Raw genomic sequence first — 18,055 nt, 5'->3', positions numbered from 1 at the left:
TCACAGAAGCAGACCTGAGAGAAGGGAGAGACCACAGACACCACTAGGTGCCCTGCCATGTGGCAAAGGAGCCAAGATCATCAGTAGCCAGTCTTCAGGAAGAAAGTATTAACCTTGATTTGGACATTTCCCAGTCACAAAACTTGTAAGCAAATGCATTTCCTTTGTTTTAACTCAAACTAATTTTAATCGGATCTCCTTTGAGCAACCTCAGAAACTAAAACAATATCCTTGTGTGAAAACTGAGCTCCTGAAGGACCTGCCTATTATAAGAGCATAGGGACCAGCAGAAAAATGGTCATAAATGGCTATGTCATTCAAACTGCAGGCTGTGTGTAGCCATGTATGAGCTACCTCACACAGCACTTAGCCCCTTTGGAACAAAACTAGAGCAATGTCAGAGCCCACATTTTAGGATTCATGTGCCAGGCACTATGCTAGGCACTGGTAATACAGAGAGGCAAGACAAAGTCCCTGTCCTCAAAGAGTTTAAGCCAAGCAAAGAAAATGGACCAGTAAGAAGTTAAAATACAAAGTGACAGATGCATAGCAGGGCACTATGGAAGCTAAAGGATAAGGGTGGAATCAGGGAAAGTAATCTCAGGAGAGGTAACGATTTCCATAAAGACAAGACAGAAGAACAATACGCTAGGTTGAAAGATCAGTGGCATGTGCAAATCATACTAGGAGACTGCCGAGAAATGCTGAAGCCAAGTGTTCATATGGGCAGAGATATGACAACCTGAGAGAAAGGGGAGAGGAACAGTCATTTTTGATCAAATTTCCCAAACCACTTTCCCCAGACTCTGTGTATGTGGTGTGTGAGTGTGTCTTCATAATAAATGTTGTAACTCATATTATAAAATTGCACTAAAATAATGTGAATAATTTTCAAAATGTACAAGTATATCTCTGACAAAGATTTACTTTAGTTCAGAGAACACTATAGAGCACTGGGAGTTGCACTTGGGGGTGATGCATAAATATTTCATTATTTTATTTGTTATGTATGCCACTAATTCACATTTCAGGAGCAGAGGGAACTCAACATCAAACAAACAGTGTTTAGAAAGGCTCCCAGCCAGAATGCAGTTCCTATGAATGAAAAAGAGGGTGGTTTTCTAGACTCTAGTGTTTGACTCTGAAAGACGGAGGAAGATAGAAAGAGAAAACAAGAATTACCACCACCACCGCCAACTCCCCATCCCCCACTAACCAGTGTGAATTTGAGATGATGAAATGTAATCAGTGTTCCAAGAAGGTGCCAGTATATGTGCAAGGTAGATAGATGTTCTTAGGGACAATACACATGTTCTAGACTGGCTGTATAATGGTTGATAAGTCTCTTAGCCTAGGTAGGACTATTTGGTCATTTGAAATATGTGGGGTTTAATTACAAGATCTTTAAGATACCATCCAAGTTCCCTATTCTATCAGGGAATTTACAAGTAATTAAAGAGCTGATTTAGCAAATGAAAAATGCCACAGAACCTTTTGATGCTAAGAAAGAGCCTCCATCCTATAACAGAAATAACTCTAGCAGTCTCTGGAAGAAAGCAATAGAGGAGACAATAACAATAGCCTTCAAAAATTCATCTTGGGTGCAAGGGCAAATGGTCTATTTTTCTTCCCAAAGTGGCAGGCATGTGCCACTTTGGAAAAATCAAATTAACCTATGATTCTAGTACAAAATTATAGTGAAATAATTTTCCTGGCATACATCTTCAGAATTAGACATTACTTCCACTTAAAGTTATTTGAATATGCACTGCATGGATTCTTGCATTCAAAGAAAGGAGAGTACTCTGCAAATGAGGCAGCATGGTGTCAAAAAACCTGTAATGGACTCTGGTTATTCTACTTTCTGCTTTGTGACTTCGAGGCAAATTTAATCATCTGGCTTTGTTAGTGCCCTAAAACATCGTATCTTGCAGACTTCTCTCATTTTGCTGCCCAGGTGAACTTTCAAATTGCAAACAACCTTTCTTCTATCCAGCTGGAAGCTCTGGAAGAAATAAAGATGTCCTTAGCAGGTGAGGCTCTCCATGACCTGGCCACCTCACCCATAAGCTGCTTCCTGTGCTATGAAAAACAGCCCAGATCCATGACTTCCTTTAATTGGTTAGAGCTTTTTATGTCCCTGGGCCATTATATATGCTACTCTGCCTGACAGGAAAGCTCTTTCCTCCTTTCCAGGTAAACTCCCACCCATCTTTCAAGACCCAGCTCAGGCACCTCCTGCACTGTGAAGGAGAGGAAATAGAAATGAGCCCCAATTTATTTGGAGTGCCACTTAGAGCAGTTATATTACCAAACTACAATTCTCTCTCTTTCTTTCTCCTACTACAGAGTATGCTTCTTGAAATGAGAGCTAATATATCATTCATCTCATTACCTTAAACTTCAGTACAGCCTTGTCTGATTTTAATAATTCAATCTAGGATTTTGAAACTTTTGGCACTATACATGAAATTATTTAACACTTAGTTCCTCCCAAGTACACCTGAACAGGGGCTATGATTTCTATTCTTGCCATCTGTTATCTTGCTTGACAGTTAAGACAGGACATACTTAATATACATACATGTTTACTCTAAGTGGCCTAGGAGGGGCAATTTAATATGTTGGAAATAAAGTGGGCTTAAATCCACACAGAACTGGGTTTGAAATTCCAATTCAAGCAATTTTCAGTTATGTAACCTTGGATATGTCCACACAGATTCTTCTATGCCTGAATTTTCTCAAATCTGATTTTATGATAACATCCACTCTGTAGGATCATTGTCATATTAGAAAGCATAAACTTCATTAAATATGTAAACCATTTATCAGAAAAGGAGGACAAAAAGGAAATTTCCAATATCAAGAATGAAATCACTACTATGGATCCTAGAGACATTAATACGATAATAAGGAGTATCACCATCAACAACTTTATGCCAGTACATTGGACAAATTAGAAGAAATAGAAAAATTCTTCTAAAGACAGAATTTACCAAAACTGATGCAAGAAGAAACTGAAAATCTGAATAACTTTATATCTATTAAAGAAATTGAATTTGTAATTAAAAACCTTCCCCCAAAGAACACTCCAGGTCCAGATGTCTTCACTAGTAAATTCTATGAAACACTTAAGGAAGGAACAATGACTATACAAATTCTTTCAGAAAATAGGGGAGGAGGGACTATCCCAATTCATTTTATGAGGCCAATTTAATTTTGATACCAAAGCCAAAAAAGAAAACTATAAACCAATAGTCCTCATGAAAACAAACATGAGTCCTTAAAAATATAGTAGCTACTCAAATCCAGAGATACTTAAAGTGTAATAACTTTCCTGGGGTCTATCACAGGAATGCAAGTTTGGACTAACATTTGAAAAAAAAATCAATCAATGTAATTTTCATCACTACAGATTAAAGTAGGAAAGAAAAGTACAATTAAGTCCACATCAACAGATGTAGAAAAAATAATCTGACAATATTTAAGACCCTTTCATAATTAAAATATCTCAACAAACCAGGCATAGAAGGAAACCTACTAAATCTGATAAAGGGCAAGTACACAAAGCCTCTAACAAACATCAAACTTGATGATATTTTGAATAACTTCCTCATAAGATTAAAAACAAGGTAAGAATATCTGATACCATCCTGTCAACACTGTATTATACAATAAGTCAGGAAAATAAATAGTAGACACATATTTGGAAAACAAAAAGTAGACATGTTTTTGTTCATATCATGGTGTACATCAAAAATCCTACAAAGCAACTACTCTACTAAGTGGATTTAGCAAGGTCACAAAATACAAACTCAATGTTCAAAAAACAAATTTTATTTTACCAGATTAGGAATAAACAATTGAAAGTGAAATTTTAAAATAGTATCACTTAATAGCTTCCCTGGATAATTCTTAAGGATAAAGTTAATGAATAATGTGTTAAGACCATTGCATTACACTGAGAAAATTGCTGAGATAGATTAAAGAAAATCTAAATGAAAGGAAAGATATACTCTAGTTGGTTCATGGTTTGAAAGATAGTATTATCATGGTAATAATTCTCTACAAATTGATCTTTAGATTAACACATTCTCAATCAAAATTCTCAGCAGGAAATATACTCTTCGTGTAAGATTCTTTTGGAAATGCAAAGACTTAGGCCAGCCAAAGAAATTTTGATAAAAGAACAAATTTGGATGATCTATACTACCAATTTCAATGCTTACTGTAAAGCTACAGTAATTAAGACAGGATTCAGTGATGAAAAAATAAACAAATAGATCTGTGGTGCATAAGAGAGAGTATAGAAAGACTCACATATTTATCAAATGGTTCTTGACAAAGGCACCAAAGTAATTCAATGCGAAAAGGAAACTCTTTCAAAAATCATGCTAAATCAGCCCGATATTCATATAGGAAACAATGAATACTGTTATCTGCTTTGCAACATATAAAATTTTAACTTGAAACGAATCATAGATCAAGTTTAACAGCTAACTCCACAGTATCTAGAAGAATTTCTTAGGATAGTCAGAAAGTACTGACCATAAAAGAAAAAAATGATATATCGTATCTTATAAAAATCTTAATATTCTTCTTGTCAAAGAACACCCTTAATTATATGAGTTAAAAAGCCATAGACTGGGAGAAAATAACTCCTACATCATTATAACAACAACAATATTCAATAAAAACTGACCAAAACACTAACCTAGAAACTTCATAAAGGAATATATATGAATGGCCATTAACCATATGAAAAAGTGCTCATTAGTCATCAGGGAGATGCAAACTAAAACCACAAAAAGATACCACTATACACCCATTAAAATGACTGAAACACACAGATTGACAATTCAAAAGTTGGTGAGTCTGTGTATAATCAGAATGCTCATTTATTGATGTTGAGAGTGTAAAATGGTGAGTCTGTGATTTCATTCCTACTATTTATCCAAGATCAATAAAAATGCAGGTCCATTCTCACCCTGATCAGGATGGTGGAGTGAGAAGCATTAAGTTCTCTACCCCCACAGAAATTTTAACAACCAGAAAGAATTGGCAGAAACATCTTTCTCATAGCTCAAAAAATCAGTTAAAGGACTGCAGTAACAGGGCAAGCACCAAATCAAGCTTAAGGCTACTTAAAAGTGTTAGGATTTTGTGGTGCCCTTGCTGGTCACTCTCTCACCCCTCATCATCTCAGGGCAAAGAACTCCCAGTGCAGATCCCTGATCTCAAGTCCAGAGGGAGCAGAGTAATCTTTGTGTATATACTAGGAACATGTATATATGACCCAATCTGTCTGATGAAAGCTGGAGGGACTTGCTGACCCAGAAGTTGCCCTGTGAGTAGAAGGTGTCTCACAGAGCTCTCCTAAAGTCCTGGGGCAAAGGATTGGCTATAGGACAAACAGTGCACAGCCCAGGGCTGTAAGGAAACTTTTCTAGGGAGGAGGGGACATTCAGAACCATGTAAATGTGGGAACTCCTGCAGCCCCATGGGCACATCCAAGACAAGATGCATGCACAGAACAGACCAGAGAGGCCCCTGTTCCAGTTTGCCAGTGCTGCCAGAATGCAAAATACCAGAAATGGATTGGTTTTTATAAAGGGGGTTTATTTGGTTAAAAGTTACAGTCTTAAGGCCATAAAACGTCCAAGGCAAGGCCTCAACAATAGGGTACCTTCACTGAAGGATGGCCACTGGCATCTGGAAAACCTCTGTTACCTCGGAAGGCATGTGGCTGATGTCCACTTGCTCCCAGGTTGAGTTTCAAAATGGCATTCTCCAAAATCTTACTCTTGTGGTGTGTTGTCCTCTTTTAGCTGCGGCTCCTCTTCAAGATGTCACTCTCAGTTGCTCTCCAAAATGTCACTCACAGCTGCATTGAGTTCCTTCTGTTTGTCAGCTCATTTATATGGCTCCAGGGATTTAATTAACACCCATCCTGAATGGGCAGGGTAATACCTCCATGGAAATTATCCAGTCAAATATTTCACTCACAGTTGATTGAGTCACATCTCCATGGAAACACTCAAAGAATTCCAATCTAATCAACACTAATACATCTGCCCCCACAAGACTGCATCAAAGAACATGGTGTTTTGGGGGACATAATACATCCAAATTGGCACAGCCCCTATGCTCTGGCCTGGAGCTATTTTCTAAACTCCTTGTATAGATAAACTCTGAAGGAGGGCATTCCCACAGGTCAATCTGCAAAGACTGGGCAGGGTGTTCTTATTTATTTATTTAATTACTATCGGCATTCAAAGAAAGCTATTATAACACTATCTGGATACAAGCTTAAGGAACAGATGACTCAGAGTCTAAATTCCACCATTAACACATTAAAATATCAAAATATCCAGTTTTCAACAAAAGCTTACAAAACATACAAAGAAATGGGAAGTGGCAGCCCAGGCAAAGGAGAAATTTAAAGCATTAGAAACCATCAGTGAGGAGGATCTGACCTAGAATACTCCAGACAAAGAGTTTTTTGTTTTTTTTTTTAACGTCCTAAATGTGCTCAAACAGCTAAAGGAAAACATGGACAAAGAAATCAGGAAAATGACAGATGAACACAAAGAGAATATCAACATAGAGATGGAAATTATGAAGAGGAACCAAATAGACCTGAAGACCACAGTAATAAAAATAAAAAATTCCCTAGAGGGGTTCAACACAAGATTGGATTTGGGAGAAGAAAGAATCAGTGACTTAGAAGATAAGACAATTGAAATCATCCAGTCTGAGGAGCAGAAAGAGGAAAGAATGAAGAAAGGTGAACGAGCCTGAGGAACCTGTGGGATATGATCAAAAGTATTAATATAAGCATTGTGGGAGTCCCAAAGGAAAAGAAAGGAAGTGTCAGAGAGAATATTCAAAGAAATAATGGCTGAAAACTTTAACAAATTTAACAAAAGGCATGAATACATGAATCATTCAACAATAAAAAGGAATGACTATTGATACACACAACATGAATGAATCTCAAAAACATTATATCATACAAAAGAAGCCAGGACCAAAAGAATACATGTGACATGTGCTGTATGATTCCAGTTTTACAAAATTTTAGAATAGGCAAAACTAATCTATATTGATATAAATCACAAGAGCTACAGCTTTTGGTGGGAGGGATTGACTAGAAAGGAGCATGAGGAAATTTCCTGGGATGATGGAAATGTTCTATACGTTACAAGGGATACATGTTTATAACATGAGTATAACATGTTTATATTCAGTTGTCAAAAGTGATTAAACTATTCACATGAGGCTGCATCTTTCATTAAATGCAAATTATAACTCATTTAAAAATATAGAATTAAGTAAATGACTGGTATGAAGTAGCTATTTTTCTTGTTGAGGATATATAGTTTCTTTATGTTATAACTACAATGGTAGGTTTGAAAGAGGGTCAAATTTGAAGTCATAAAAACTCAACTACTTAACATTTCATTCTTAATTTCTTTGTCTACAAAATGGAGATAAAATTACCTTCCTCATAATGAGATGAAGGACATATTTGAAAACAAAAGATGAAACCAAACACTACAATTTCTATTAGACACTCAACAAGTTCCCTTTACCATGTGATTTTTAATTGAGATACACTTGCTCATTCTAAGTTTTGTTGACTATATGGCTCATCCGGTTTAGGAATGTTGTCTTATTATTTACAAGGTTCTTAGTTCTACAAACCTAACATTCAGATCTGTCCCTGAATGAATCATACTGGGAATTATCTCAATTTTATTTTCTTGTTCCCCTTTCTTCAAGAAAAGGACAGAAGATGTTTTTGTTTCAAAATGAAATATATCAACACTCATTTACCTTTGCTTACCTTTCTCCACCTGAATTTGGATCAAGATCATTGATACTATCTGGATTCACCTTTAATGTAGACTTCTTCAAAAAAACAAAATGAACTCATAAAGAATAAACCAGTCCTTTAAGATTGATTTGTCTCCAATCAGATTCCATGTTTTAAGAATGTTTAGTATAAAGCTAGTAAAATGTTCTGTTTTGAGTACTAAATGAACAAATGTATGGAAAGTGGAGTTCAATATATATTAAGAGTTCAATAAATATTAACCACCATTGACACCACGTGAGAACACATAGGCTTAGAATGGTTACATAACTTACAGAGGATGACACATGGAAAATGTGCCAGATCTGGGTCTTAATTCCTGAAATTGAACTCCTTAGCCGTTACTCTTAACTGTTACTAAGGATTTTTTAAAAAAAATTTTGGGAGATTTTATACATATGATATATACATATATTAAAGAATTTGTATCTTCTTTAAATTGCCAGCTATGTGGAGGATGAATTGGAGTGGGAAAAGATTGGAGAGGAGAGCAGTAAAGAGACAGTAGCCTAACAAATGATAACTAGAATCTGAGCAAAATGGTGGCCATGGCAACGAAAAAGAGAATGTGCAGATTGAGTGTGTGTTGAAATCCAGCCCTCATGCCCTGCCAAGCTGAAGATCCTGATCTGAGCATCGGGCCCCTGGAGGAAGGAGTACCTCTATTATAACTCACACAAAGTATGGGCTGGAAGAGGCTGTGCTGAACAGATAACTGGATTGGGCTTTAATTTGAAGCCATGGGACCAGATGAAATCTTCCAAGCAAGAAAATATTAAGGAAGAAAATAAAACAAACATAGACACTCAGTTTGAGGTGGTGGGAAGAAGACACAAGTCCTCTAAAGAGAAATAAAATCCTAGAGAGGGACAGAACCATAGGTTAGTACAAGATCCAGAACGTCAAAACACAGAAAAATTTAAAAGCAGGAAAGTAAACAATATGAAAGGCAGAAAGGGCAGAAGGTGGGGCCAAGGAAAAAGGTTGTTGGATTTAACAGTTATTTCAGACATCTTTAGCACACTCTGAGAGGTAATTTCAGCATGGGGTAGGAATAAAAGCCAAACTACAAAGGATTATGGAATCAGAGGAAGGTGAGGAGAGAGACAGCAAATAAAAAATTTTCTTGGCATTAGGAAGAGAGAAATGGGAATGCAGCTTTAGACGTCAGCATGGTTGAGAAAGTTGAGCGTGTGTTTGGTTAGTGTCGAAGAGGTCTGAACATTAGTTGTACACTTAGGAAAAGCAAAGGTACAAGTAAAAGGAGGTAATTATGACGCAAGTCCTGATTCCATCTTCTTAAATACTTTGTTTAAAAATTTCATAAACACCAGTGGCCCAGGAAATGCTTTAGCAAATACTCATTAACAAAATGATAGTTACGTAAAAATGTTCCCATAGCTATTACATGTTCATCACCACTTGTGTAATAAAGACTTCTGGCATGGACTCGTGCTTTCTTTACTATGAGAACTCTTCCCTTCCCTGGGGATTTTCAGAGAATAGGGTACATGGTTGACCTCTTACTCAGACAGAAGGAAATTATGCTTCCACCCCCCTTTCCTCAAAATAAATGTATTACCCAGTTGTTACTTCCTCTTCTGTAGACAGAAATTAGACTGAAAGCTTAGATGTGCAAGTTCCTGATGAGTAATATATTCCAGTAATATTTCTGAGCTTAGCTCCCCAACTCTGTGAAAAGAGGGATTTGGACCTGCAAATTTCTAAAGTATTAGAGCTCTAAAGTAATCCAATTAGCAAAAATGATATGTGAAAAAGGATTATCTTATTCTATTTAGGACAGAACACACAAACAACATAGGTCCTTCAAAACAGGGAACATGTTCATTATGTTCAGTATAGCCACGAAATGGAACGCTATACAGCTATAAATTGTTTCTTCACAGTGTTCTGAATGACTTGGAAATACATGTTGCCAATAAAATGTTAAGTGAGAAAAGGTGAAATGCAAATTGCAGTATTAAGCCAATTTTGTAAAAATAAAATGAAAAAAAATGCTGTTATCATATATATGTACACTGACAGAAAAATGTCTAACAAAGGGAAAGAGTCTACTAGAGAGTGGAAGCTGGTGACAAGAATTTTTTTTCTTTCCATATTTTCACTCTCTTCATAATCATAATCATTAACTCCTTTATGAGTATTTATGGCATTTTACACCTGAGGTTTGCAGGAAGGTTGTTATCTTTGTTTCCATTTTATTCAATTTTATTTATAACATTTTCAAATGTGGAGATGGAAAACATACAAATGCTGTTTTACCCTCCTGGACTCAACTGCACTGCAGAGAAGGACCACAGAAGGGAACCCTTAGTATTAAACACATTTGGAAGAAAGCACGTTGGTGAGAAGCTAAAGCAAAACGGAAAGTGCTCATTAGGAATTTTTTTGGTAGTTTGGCAAGACATCAGTATTTATTAGAGCTCTATAACTTACATAAGAATTTTTAAAAATTCCTTTAAAATTTCAAAATCAGCAAAATAATATTTGGTCCATAAAACTGACTTAGACCCAACGACATTTATTTTTCTTCCAATCTCCTATTGTTTTCTCCCAATACTATGCAAGAATACTAGAAATATCTGGGGCAGCAGGATATTGTATATTCTCCAATACCTATAGCAAAATAAACAAACCAAAAAAAGTTATAAGAAAAAAGCTAGTACTTTCATGTCTTCCAAGTTTACTTTTTGAATTATTATCTATTATAGGCACCTGAATTCTGTTTTTGTTCATAGCAGTTTACATTTCAAATTACTATTTGCTAATAGCAATTTCATAGTTTATTAAATGGCCTTGCTTAAAGAAATTTTCATGTTTTAGCTAGACTGGATGAGTCACCAAGCAGTAAATTAAGTAGAAATAATCCAATAATTAAATATGAAGTAAAGCATAATAGTTTTAGTATTTTATTTGTTAATGACTTTTTAATTTGAGGACTGGAAGTTATTTTCATTTAACAAACATTTAGTGAATGATAATAGGTACAAAGAGAACCTTGGTTTTGACTAAATCATCTCAAGTTGCCCAGAAGTATCAATTTAATGTATTAAACAAAAGTCAATGCATACAGACAGACTTAACTCAGTTTGAGCATCTTTTCTTTTCTGAGAGGTTTTATGTGAAAATGAACTGAATTTGGATTTTTATGAGAACAAAGCAATTACCTCTGCCTCTGCTCAACAACTTCAGTAATATCCATTGCTTCTTTCCCTGTTCACAACCTACAATGTTGAGTTTGATAGTTCCTTAGAAATAACAAATCTGGCTCACTGAATTCTACTTCCTCAGGGGCCAGGTTCTGAGGCTTCTGAGGATTCACATAAGATGTTGTTAAGGAACCTTACAAGGCATTATTAATGAACACTAACATGCATTAACTTATGTTGGTGGTTTCTTCCCTTTCCAATTTAAAAAGCATCTCTCTAAACTGAAGTTGTCATAAGAGTGTATGATAGTGACACTGACTTTTCAGGAATTTTAAGTTTAGGTCCTGTGGTAGCATATTTCTCATTGTAAAATATATATACCTTCATAAAATACCATTTATGTCTGATTTCCTAATTAAGTATGCATGTGAAAATTAAATTTTAATAAAAATGAGTCAAGTGAAGAATAGCCATATTGAATTGACTTAAAACAGCAAATTTTCAATTCCAAAAAAGCTTCATTAATCGAAATTACATTTTATTTAAAAATAAGTCATGCCATTTAATTGAAAGGAGTAGGGAGCAAAAATAAGCAAAAGATCTAGCTCTTAGACAAGGCTTCCAAACATATGGGGATCTCTAATTCACTATTTGCAGGCAAATGGCCAAACCTAACTTACTGTTTCAAATAGAATGAATTTGTCACATACAACTGTAAGATGCTTTAACATTCAAGAAAAATTTCTACAGTGATTATGTGAAAATTATGTTCAAAAAAATAACTTGTATTTTAGACATAACTGAAAAGGCCTCCAACAAAAAGGCCCCATAATATAATTCTAAAAAAATGTTGTATGATTAAGTAATTAGAAATGGACTCTAATTCAAGTTGGCATTTAGCATTGCCCTGGACTCAGTTTATAAATTTCCTGTATCTGTCTAATATATCCAGTATTAATTTTTTAATGTAGAGTGGGATTAATAAAAGTGACCTTCCTCATTATCAAATTCCTTAAGAAACTTGTGATTCTTTTTGCTCTGAAATGCACCATAAAAATATTCAATGTACATGGTTTATAAAATTGCTTTACAGTATTTTCAGCTTAAAAAACTAAGTGAGAATGCAGTTAAAGAAATCAACAAATCATTGAGGAAAACAGCCTTGGCTTATTTATTTATTTTTCCTGAAGCATAATCTCCACCCAGAAGAACTGCATAACATGGAAGATGAGTATTTTTTCCTTTCCTGTAACTCGTTCCCACAAAGCATGAGTATGTTATTTCCCAGCTATGCATCCTGTGAATGGCATACATGTGAATAGGGCTAAAAAATAAAATGCTGAGTACATGATTATTATTAGGTCTGCCCCTTGGGATTCAGTTAGTCACTGATTCTTTCACACATACCTCTAGTAATGTATAAGAAGGAGAACAAAAAGCACTTTCTGAATCAGATACAGTAACAAGTTACTTATTCCAGAGCCACTTCCATGGCAACCTCTAGTACAGAACACAACCAAGGATTTGGACACAAGCCAGGAATCTCCTAGGCACCCAAAATAGATGTTGACATGGCCATGCACTTTTTTGGCAGATGTACTTTTCTCATAAGAGAAAATCTTGAGGCCTTGGGTAAGGGTTTTTACTCCTTTTCCATTAATAATTCTTCATAAACTTGTTTTTTCTCTGGTTTCCTTACTCAGAGCGGAAAAGAAATAATAATTATAAAGGGGTGGCTGAAGTTGAAGAAAGTCATTAAAGGAATGCAAACTGTTCATACCAATAAGTAAAGAGCTCACACCTTGATATAAGAGGGTGGACAGAGGAGGAAAGAAAAAGGTCCTAAAGAAATAATGCAAGAATTAAAAAAAGCATAGTGATTAAGTGACCTTTTGATATAAGAAATAGTATCCTTACATAGCACAGAATAGACCCCCAAAGGCATCATTGCATTGTAGATTAATTCTATAGTGTATATCCATGATGAGAATGCTGAGCAATTCAGAAAACACTAAATTGAATTTAGTCCCCTCTAGTGAAGTATCAAAATGTGTAGTGGGCCCCAGAAACTATCCAAATTAACAATCCAAAATAACTGTCCAGAAGTGGCAAAACCCTTTCTAAAACTTTTGGAGTTTTTTGGAGTTTTCAGTGGCAAACTCGTAAGCTTCACTTTTTTTGGAAAATCCACTTATGTAGAAACCCTACATTGTCTCGATTGTTTAATGACCAGCAACAAATATTATATTAGCTAGCCGGGCACCTGGGGAAGGAGTGATATCTCAGATGATGGGGGTGGGGGTCTCCTTTCTGTCCACCTCACTGTCACTTTGGACTACTCTCCACATTCTGCTCCAGGAGCTCCTCCATAGCTCAGTGATTTGAAATCCTATTGCAAATGTCAATCTTTGTAGGAATTTTCTTCCTTTAAGATAGGTAAGTTTAAACCAAGATAATATTCATTAAAACATAATAATAGGCATACTGGAATTTTTGAAAATAAATGAGGATGAAGGGAAGGAAGGGCTAAAATAACAATTAAATATAGAAGCAAACTAAAGGTAAAGCCACAATTCAAAAAAGTATGTCAGATCCCCCAGACTGTGATGAGGTCACCGAGCCAGGATGGAGTCAGTTTAAGCGCCCAGACTCGCCCAGTCCTGGTCCTCTTATCTGATTGGCTCTGTGTTAGTTCTATACTTCAAGCTGAAGATGCATTTACTGACCCCCCTCCCCCTCAGTCAAGAACATTCTGTACATTCTTTAATGTTAAAGCATATCCTGCTTTCTCCAACCCAGACAATAAAATATAAAAACCACCCATCACAGATGCAACAAAGCTAAACTAACCTGAAAATAAAATACCAGCAATCATTTGGTTACTGAAAACAAAACAAAGCAAAGTCATAGTAGCATCAAACACCAACATCCCCAAAATACTACAGCTAAGAAGCTAAAATATTTTAAAGAGTGTGTTTTTCTCTCAGAATAGAGGCAAGGTCGGGGGAAAAGAAGGTCAAATGACCAAGGAATTTGTCCCCAAAACAAATGAAACCTGAAGGAGGTTTCAATGAGTAAAAAACAATACCTTATAAGTAACTGGTCTTGTCTACTCACAGCTGTTTCCAGTGCCGACTCTTGTTTAACTGTCTACTGCCTTCAGTTGAAAGTTAATTCTGTTGGCAAAAAAGTACAGAGCTTGTCTGGAAAATGCTGTTTGGACATAAACCATTCCTTTCAAAGCAGTGGTAGCTATACTTAAGTTTTCTTGTAGAATGGGATATAAACCCTTCCTGTAGTTAATTTTCTTCCTCCTCCTTCCTCTCAGACTTAGTCAGTATCCTCCTATCCCATATATTGAAGAAAGAGACAGAGAGGGGAGGGAAAAAAAACTACAAGGAAATATACCTTAAATAATGTAGTATTTGAGCATTTAGAAATGAAAAAAAAAAAAAAAAAAAAAAAAAAAAGACAGAAATAAGAGCCAAAGAAGACTGGTCAGTATCTTAAATATAATTTACTCCAATGCCCTCATTTCATAGAGAGGTAAACTGTTGGCCAGGGAAAATATGATTTGTACAAGGTCACTCATGTAGCTAGATAGTTAGTGCCACAGCTAAGAACAGATACCAGGTTTCACAGCTCCCAATTCAATACTCTTTTCACTATGCTAGTGTGATGGTTTGAAGCTGTATGTACCCCCAGAAGAGATCATGTTCTTAAAACTAATCCATTCATGTAGGTGTAGACCTATTATGGGTGGGACCTTTTGATTAGGTTATTTCAGTTGAGGCCTGTGCCAGGTAGATCTTAATCATCTTACTGGGGTCCTTTACAAGAGATGAAATTCAAAGAAGTACAGAAAGAAGCTCAGAGAAAAGCCAGAGAAACTGAGAGAGGAAACAGAAACAGAGGAAGCCGCTGAATCCAGAAGCCGGAGGCAATGAAACCTGGGAGAGAAGGGAGAGACCAGCAAATGTTGCCATGTGCCTGGCCATGTGCCAGAGGAGCTGAGGCTCACAGGTAGCCAATTCAAGGGGAATTGTCCTGATTAGGACATTTTCATGGCCTCAGAACCGTAAGCCTGTATGTCAATAAATCCCCATTGTAAAAGCCAACGCATTTCTGGTATATGCATTTTGGCAACTTTAGCAAACTAAAGCAACAAGTGTATCTGAGCGGAAGTGGTTTACCTTCTTTCTATGTACCCTTGTATAATACCCAAATGAGTTAGCAGGGCAGAGATGGAGCAGTAATGCAATTACGATGAGAGAGCCATCTGTTCTCAGAGAAAGCATTTCCTTCAGCTTTAAAATCCTTAATATGGAAAGTTTCCCTATAACACCCAATTTCTTTGTAAGTAAATGATATTTACTTTGTGGATTTCCCAAAATAATTTCATGTTTTAGTAGTTGCCATTTTTCAGGGGATGTTAGCATGCATTAGTCTTAAGAGGATAGTGCTATGACAGGGGTTAGAGCAAGTCTTCAATATTTCTACCTAGTATCACTGATACTATTACATGGCTCTTGAACTAGAAGCATAACTAATATTACCACAAATCCCCACTTCCAATTTGTCAAGAAGGTTTTTTTTCTTACCACATATAGAAATGTATTATTGATTATAGAAACATATATTGATTAAAGAAAATAGGGAAGTAGCATAATAAATTTTATTTGATGTTGTCACACAAATTCCCTACTCATATATGAAGAATTTTTTTCCTCTAACTGAAAAGGTGATTATAATAATGGTTTATTGGTCCTTTCTTAAATGCATTCATTCATTTAACAAGTACTATTGAACATTTGTAGTACCTACCTCATCTTTTCCTTGTGGAATACAGTACCTAATAAGCAATAGCTTCTTTAGGAAAGTGCATAATATTAGAGGCAAAAACAAAGAGTTTAGATGGGAAGTAAGGCCAATTTTCCATCACTACTTTTGTATCTATCAATTCATTTCAAACATGTTCCCAAAGTATATTTACATAGTAGACATTCAGTTGCTCTAGTCTCAACAACATCCTTCTTAGGATCAGATAAGACAAAATTTGAAGGGGCCCATATTGAAATCACTCTAATAATTACTTACTTTGGTCACTATATTAATGTTTCTATTTGATTTGGCCCTTTAAGAAAATAAAGTCAAATCAAATTTATATGATGCAGTTCAAAGATACAGTGAACAAATGCTCAGATAATTTAAAGCCTGTTTTTAAACTGTTATACATTCTTTAATTCAGAAACTAAGTGTTTGGCTTTGATTTTTGTTACCTACTTTAAAGATCACATTTTATCTGTTCTTGTCCTGATCTTTGACAGAAATCAACATAATTATGACCAAATAATTGTAAAAAATATATTCATTTTAAAATGAAAATCGGATTTTTTTGGAATGTATTTCCCAAAATGTTGAGGAGTTAATCAGTACTATATCAATTCTCCAAACCTGACAAATAAGTAAGTGAGATTCACAACACATAAATGTTCAGAAAGAAACCCTGGAAAATTACTCTTTATGTTTTTCAACATCTCTTCAGGATCCCAATCCCCTTTCAATTCTCAGTTAATTATGTCTAATAGAGTCCTATCCAGATTAAGTCCCAAAGACATTATTGTTTAAATTTATAGATAGCACTAATATGTCAAATATGACAAGGGCTCAACACAATGATACATATTACTTTGGTTTACTAAAAATATTCTGTATTTTCATTTTACTCTTATACTTTATTTTTGATGTTGGACATGTTATCTTTTGTCTGTTAGAAAGAGCAAGAAGAAAATATGAGTAAAACCTTCAAAGAGAAGTGGGTCCTGGGGAATACACTGACATTTAGATGGAATGAGTTGGTGTGATTCAGAGATGTTGAGAGGACTCAGAAAGCAAGGTGTAAAGAGAAATCACATTCGAGCAGATCGTTTGGCACAGGAATGGGCTGAGCCACAGACAACAGATTATAGGTATTGAGTTCAAGAACTGAAGTCTCTCAAAATAGGTTAAGCAAAGAGGAAACTAGCAATTTTGGTGACCAGTGCAAGCAATAGGAAATGGGCCCTCAAACCTACTTTGTAAATCGTGGTATGGTTCCTTCTACCCTTTGGAAAATAAAAAGCATGTGTTGTCAATATGTGAATTCAACACAATCTAAAATAGCACAATGATTCACAATCATTAAAAAAAATGTCTCTCTATATTTACGTTTGTTGGATTTATTCCAGGTTGCTCCACTCCGGGCATGCTCCAAATTTCAGGGTCCTAGGGTTGTTTAGAGGGGGATAGTTACTGTGTTCTGAAGACTGGACCTCTGGAGTCAAATTTCACTGGTGGTAGAAGTACACACAGCAGAGGTAAACTCCAGGGCAGGCTATGCTAACTCAGGCAAGGCAGTAGGCATTCTCTACCCCTTAATCTCCTCTAGGTTTTCAGGTTTATAGTAACATTAGAAGAAGCCTTTTACAAATCCCAGAGAGCTCTTTTGGGATAGCAGTAAAGTGATTTGCAGGATTACAAAATTCTGTGACTGGTAAAAGATTTCATGCATGGAAGTTTTTAACAGTGGACACCGATGCATGTAAAAATCTCAAGCATCACCTCTCTTAACCCAATTCAAGCTCATGCTTACTTTTTGCCCCCCTCCCCCCACCCCACTCCTGGCCATGGTCCATTCTCCACATAACAAGAGTAATCATTCCTCTCCTTCATACTCCCTAATGATTTCCCGTCATTCCTCTGCTTCATACTCTTCAATGTTTCCCATCATTATGCTGCATCACCCCATTGCCCTCAGTATAAAATCCAAATTGCTAACCCTGACCTTCTAGGCACTACATGATTTAGCCTGTTTAGCTTTCCTACCACATTTCCTTCCTGGAATGTTTCTTCCTCACATCTTCAAAGGATTACCACCTTCTCGTCATTCAGGACACATTTCAAATGTTACCACCTCAAAAATAAAATAAAATAAAAATAATAATTCCTAGTGAGGCAGGGTAGTATA

The 18,055-nt window shown here is 35.8% G+C and overlaps 1 protein-coding gene across 11 annotated transcripts in view; it reads right to left on the bottom strand.

The window, feature by feature from the left end:
• Positions 1 to 18,055, bottom strand: part of ARHGAP24 (Rho GTPase activating protein 24) — a 551,069-nt gene that overhangs the window by 228,900 nt on the left and 304,114 nt on the right. For 2 of the 11 annotated variants that reach the window (XM_037830178.1, XM_037830174.1), the window contains exon 3: positions 14,167 to 14,225. The exons of 8 other annotated variants lie outside the window; for them this stretch is intronic. The gene's annotated coding sequence lies outside the window, so the exon portion shown is untranslated. Of the gene's footprint in view, positions 1 to 14,166; positions 14,488 to 18,055 lie in introns of those variants that run through there. One more of the 11 variants, XM_037830177.1, reaches the window with a different exon arrangement.

Source organism: Choloepus didactylus, chromosome 3, assembly GCF_015220235.1.
Source record: "Choloepus didactylus isolate mChoDid1 chromosome 3, mChoDid1.pri, whole genome shotgun sequence".
NCBI lineage: Eukaryota > Metazoa > Chordata > Mammalia > Pilosa > Megalonychidae > Choloepus > Choloepus didactylus.
Note: the sequence above shows the minus strand (reverse complement) of the source record. Positions and strands in the feature narration are given on the sequence as shown.